Source organism: Chenopodium album, chromosome 23, assembly GCF_948465745.1.
Source record: "Chenopodium album chromosome 23, dcCheAlbu1.1, whole genome shotgun sequence".
Taxonomy (NCBI): Eukaryota; Viridiplantae; Streptophyta; class Magnoliopsida; order Caryophyllales; family Amaranthaceae; genus Chenopodium; species Chenopodium album.
Window position 1 is genome coordinate 1,001,482 of NC_137856.1, and position 5,958 is coordinate 1,007,439.

Sequence of the window (5,958 nt, forward strand, 5' to 3'; positions counted from 1 at the left end):
GGCAGGTACTGCCAACAAATTTCTAAGTGATCATTTGTTGCATAAATGAAAATTTTCTGTAGGAAATACGAAACGTTGTCAACATGGGCTTATAGCTAAGAGTAGCCGAAGTTTTTTTTTTTCCAAAATGGTAAGATACAAACTGCAACTCTGTGGGGAATTTAGTCATGCGCACACAAACAGCTTTATTACATGTTTACATCTTTGTTTATCTCTTTAATTGTAATAATATTTGGCACTGTAGTAGTACTTAATCAGAGTATTCAACTTTGGTAGCTGATGGAAAAGATAAAAGTTTCCACCAATGTTCTACCTAGGAGGCTAGGATAATCTTTATAAATATCCAAGTAGGAAAATACTCCGTACTCCGTAGTGTATTTTCGATGAAATGCTGATTGATAATTTGATGTTTTCATTGGTAATTGTTGGTGATATGTATATTGAGTAAAGCAAGATCAAAAGAGGGCAAGGTAAGTCACATTGTTTTCATCTTTTTTTTTTTTGCTACATAATCTGAGTAGCTAGGAGCCTAGGATGTTGTTTCAATACCTCTATAATGCATAATTGGACTGACATGATCCGAATCTGCTGATCTAGAGCTTTGAATATACCTGTTTGCAGCCTTATATAACCTATGATTGTGTCTATTTATGTTTAATTTCCCAAGAAAAATTCTGTATGTAGCAGGTTTTGATTTTTTTTGCCTAATTGATGGCTGAAGAGTTGGCGTAAGGTAAAGTTGGGTACTTGGGTGTGTCAGTGTGTGTCAGTTCGAGTCTGATAGTTGCTAGATAAGTGGATAGTTTGCTATGTTTGTATACGCCTACTACAAATTTGGTAAATTGGTCGCGATTTGCAGATCACACATAATGACATAAACTTTAGGTATACATACAGAGTACTTGAACTATGCTACTATGTTTCAGTAGCTGAAGGGGATTAAAGATATGTAATGACTCAAATAAGATAAACTCGAGACTATGACCCTAAATGATATTGGGGAGGAAGATAACGGAGAAAGTTGATGTTTGTAGTTATGAAATCATAGTACTAGCAGGAAGTCATATTTGGAGATCCAAGTATTCACCTGCAGAAGTGTCTGGGTGCCAATACACTCGTTTTTATATGGTAAAAAGGAAGGCCGAGCCAGACTGGTTATCTGGTCTGCTCGATATAGTTAGGCTAACAGGCAGTGATGATATGCTTCAAAATAGTGAAGTAAAGAAGATATTGTAACTAACTAGCAGTAGCAATATGGTGTTGCAGACTAATGTAGCTTAACAAGGCTTATCATGCATGTATATTGTGGTCAAGGATTATAAAGTGATCAAGTGAAGAGCCAATTGTCGAGAAACCCTCAAGAGATAATTACTAAGTTACATCCAACGTCTGGTCAGTTCTTTGATACTCTTAAGACCATTAAGAAACTTAAGGACCGCGATAAGGAAGCTTGTTCGTTAGAATCAAATTAATAAGCACTTCAGCTGTTCATTATATATATATATATATATATATATATATATATATATATATATATATATATATATATATATATATATATATATATATATATTGTCCATTTTCTGTACTTCAAATATGTAAATTGCAATTTTTAAGCTTTGGAGTTGCAGTGTAGAAATACTTGATATGAGACAAGTTAGCATCAAGCAAATGTCATATAAACCATTGAAAACATAAAAAATTTATGTCTGAAATGCTAGCAGAAGCCATTTAGCACCTAGAAAATCTCATATAAACTTGTTTTATTAGCTTGAAATAAAATCACTAGATATATTCCCAATCGATGCAAAGTATCAATCAATGAATCAAGCATGGGACATCGTTAAGCATGCAGCAAATTCAGGTCTACTATCTACTTAGGCCCTATTCTTTTGAGCTTCTGGGCAAAGCAGAGCAGAGCAGGACAGAGCAGAGTAGAGAAGAGCAGGACAGAGCAAAGCAGAGCAGATTTCAACAGAGCAGAGTAGTGCAGAGTAGATTTCAGCAGAGTAGAGTAGTGCAGAGCTAAGCAGAGTAGAGCAGGACAGAGCAGAGCAAAGCAGATTTCAGCAGAGCAGGGCAAAGTAGGACGGAGCAGAGCAGCTTTAAAGAACAGGGCCTTAATTAGTATTCACTAGCTCGCACCATTAAACCCACAAAAATGTTAATGTTGCGTATTTATGTCAATGTAGGACACCGTTTGTGTCCATGTGTTCTAAGATCTCTTAAAATTAGACGGAGTGTTATTCCTATGCTATGTATTTAGGTTAGTCCCATTCGTGTATGTGTTAAATACATAAGAGTATACGACAATTGAATGGTGTATACGTGCTTCGTGGCCCAAAATGACATGCTAAGATGAAAAGAAGGTGTGACATGCAATGATTGGGCAAATTTGAATAAATATATTGAAAATACCTTTATATATATTGCCTTCTAATCACTTTATAAAAGTTTTTACACTGAGTAAAAGAAATGGTGTAAATAGTCAAATATTGCAGATTTAGATTTGGAGAAAGGCTAAGCTTTAGTCACTTATAATTGGATATGGTTTCACAGGTTTGTCACTTTACCTGTTGAAATAACAATAAAACAATTGGTGTAAAAGCTTAAGATGCATTTTATATTAGATATTTTAATAATTAAAATATGCATCTACAGTATATATCCAATAAAAGATGTCTCTTTTACGAGCAAAACATGGTGCTTTCTAACTAAAGTTGGGCCAAAGATTATGAAAAGACTGTCATTAATTACATCAATCTGTACTTAAATCACATGAAACCCATGATTACTATACGAATAATTAAGAATTGTACTAACTTAAGTTATTTTTCTTTACCAATTATGGTACAGGATATAGTTCCATTTAGCTTTGTCTAGCTGAAAACTTGAAAAGTATAACTAATTTATTAATTAGAAGGAATTAATAGAAGGACTGCTTTTAAGCTTGATTCTTTATTTAGCAAAATGTTCAGTACTAGATTTAAGAAAATATTTTTTTAATTTATATAAACTTGGTGGAAAATAATTATTATTCCACAAATTCTGATTCCATACTCTTTGTAAACATGGAGTACTTTTTTAGCTGGTGATTTAGTATATTTTAAACTCACTTTAGAAGATGTAACGTTTTCAGTATAGGTACAAATTTATCCAACATTATTCAGGACAAAAATTGATGTCATAGATTTGTGTTGTGCCCGAACATGATGTTAGTCGATTTTTTTTACTCTAATTTTTCTAATTAATAATAGTTTTTGTATTTTTCAAATCTAGTGTAATACATTTATGACTTATATATTTTGTATCATTATCAAATATTCTTGCAAGATAAATTTTTAAAGATAGGAAAATTATTTATTGAGACTAGCTTGAGAGAATATATTCAAGATATTAGGACTACATATGTATGGCAGCTATATATTCCACCACCATCATATAAGTAGTATAGTACTCATCTATCAAGCATAATGTTTCATCTTGAATCTAATTCCAAATTTGTCACAAAGCAATAAGTTTTGAATTTTTCTTTTTAATATATATCCGAGTAAATAAGAAAATTTCAATGATCAAAATTAAAGCGTTGACTCTAGTAAATATTCTCCTCTAGTTGATACTTCGTATATTCTATATGGAAAGTAATAGATCGGAGTAAGTTATACAATTTTAAATGCTCCCTTCGTCCACAAATTTAAGATTCGTATTCATCTTTTGTACAAGTTTTTATAGCGTGAAGTGATTTTAATAATAAGATGATGAGTTTTTGTTGATTTATAGTGAACAAAATACTTTGCAAAACAATAAAATGAAGATTTGATTGATTTAAAAGTTAAGGAAAAATTATACATTTATTAAAAAATAATCTAAATGTGAAATTGAAAATTTATCAAGGGACAAAATTATTAAGTGAAATAAGACTATTATTTGAAGACGAATGTGCATACAAAGAAAAATTTTGCAAAGTTACAAATATCACATCAAATTATCATCCATACTTTTAAGTTTGTAGTGTAATAGTACGTGTAACACTAATACACTATACACTATTATAAATATCATGTTAATAATAGTGTTAACCATGATTTTGAGACATAAAAACACAATAATGTACCACTAATACACATTTAAGCCACAACTTAAATATCTTATGATACACATACAACCATTCACTACCATTCACTTCACTTCTCATCCAAAACATTTTCTCTCATAAAAACTCTTATACTTATTATTATGAGCAACCAAAAACACCATCACCTCCTTCTCATTGCTGCCTCGGCACAAGGCCACTTAAACCCCACTCTCCAACTTGCCAAGTGTCTCACACGCGCCTCCCCCACCTTACACGTCACCTTCGCCACCACGGCCAATGCCCGGGATCGTATCAACCTCCCCTCCATGGGATCAAACCTCGACCGTCTATCCTTTGCCACTTTCTCAACGGGGTTTGATGATGGCGTTAAGCCGTCGGATGACCCAAAGACCGTGGCCGAAACAGCCAAGCGCGTGGTATCCACCTCCCTACATGATCTCATCATCGCCCTCTCTAATCAAGGTCGTCCGATCGACCTTTTGATCTATTCCTTAATGCTCCCTTGGGCTGCTGACGTGGCGCGTGAGCTTCACGTGCCCTCGGCTTTGTTGTTCATCCAATCAGCAACCACGTTTGCTATTTATAACCGCTACTTTAACGGTAATAACAGAAATGATATCAAAAGCCCTCAAATTTCCATAGATTTACCAGGTTTGCCACTGTTTGAAAGTACTGATCTTCCTAGTTTTCTCCTGCCCTCAAGTCCACACTATTTTGCTGCACCCACTATTGAGGATCACATCAGGGCCCTTGAAAAAGATCCCAATCCAACGGTCCTCATAAACTCATTTGATGCTCTTGAAGAATCCGTGTTAATCAAGGCCGTTGATCATGATCGTGATCATCGTGTAAAGATGATCACCATCGGACCGTTGATTCCTTCCGCCTTCTCGGACATGATTGATCCATCCGATACATCGTACGGTTGTGATTTGTTTGAGCGGTCTAGGGAATACTTAACTTGGTTAGAGAACAAAGTAGAGAAGTCAGTTATATACGTGTCATTTGGGAGCATGGCCGTCATAAAAAGGAAGCAATTTGAGGAAATATTGCATGGGCTTGAATTAACGGGCCGACCTTACTTGTGGGTAGTTAGGCCCATGACCCATAATAAAATTGTGGGGGATGAAGATGAGGTTGTTATAGATGATCTAGTTAAAAACAGGCTTGGGCCGTTTGGTGGTAACCCGAATGAAAAAGGGTTTATTGTGCCTTGGTGCTCCCAAGTGGAAGTGCTAAGCCACCCTACAATAGGGTGTTTTGTGACACACTGTGGATGGAACTCGATATTAGAAGGTTTAGTCACGGGAGTACCAATAGTGGGGGTCCCACAGATATCGGATCAACCTACCAACGCAAAGTTGGTGGAGGAGGTATGGCGAGTGGGAATCAGAGCTAAAAAGAATAATGAAGAGGGTACTATTGTGGACCGAGAAGAGGTCAAACGGTGTGTGGAGACCGTAATGGGAGATGAACAGATTGGACAAGAGATAAGGAGAAACACAAAGAAGTGGATGGAGTTGGCCCTAGAAGCAATTATGGAAGGGGGTTCTTCCAACAATAATCTTGAATGTTTCTTAGAGGGCCTTCAAAATAGACAACTAAAAGAGGAAGTAATTTACCACATGGAAGGGCCCTTAAAAGATAAAGAATTACTAATTGAGGAGAAAACAATTGAAAATGGGGAACTTTTTGAAAAGAAAAGTTGCATGCAAGAGAAAAGAGTAGCACCTTATCAACTTTTAGAGAAGAATATTGATTCCCTTGGAGATAAAAATCATAGGAAAGCTAAGGATAACGATCTTTTATGTAAAGAAAACATTGCTTGAAAGTTTAAAATCATGGATTTAGGTATGTATTGA

General features: G+C 35.1%; 1 pseudogene; it reads left to right on the top strand.

The window, feature by feature from the left end:
- The first annotated feature begins 4,236 nt into the window (after positions 1–4,236).
- LOC145609591 (phloretin 4'-O-glucosyltransferase pseudogene) lies at positions 4,237–5,958 on the top strand (annotated as a pseudogene).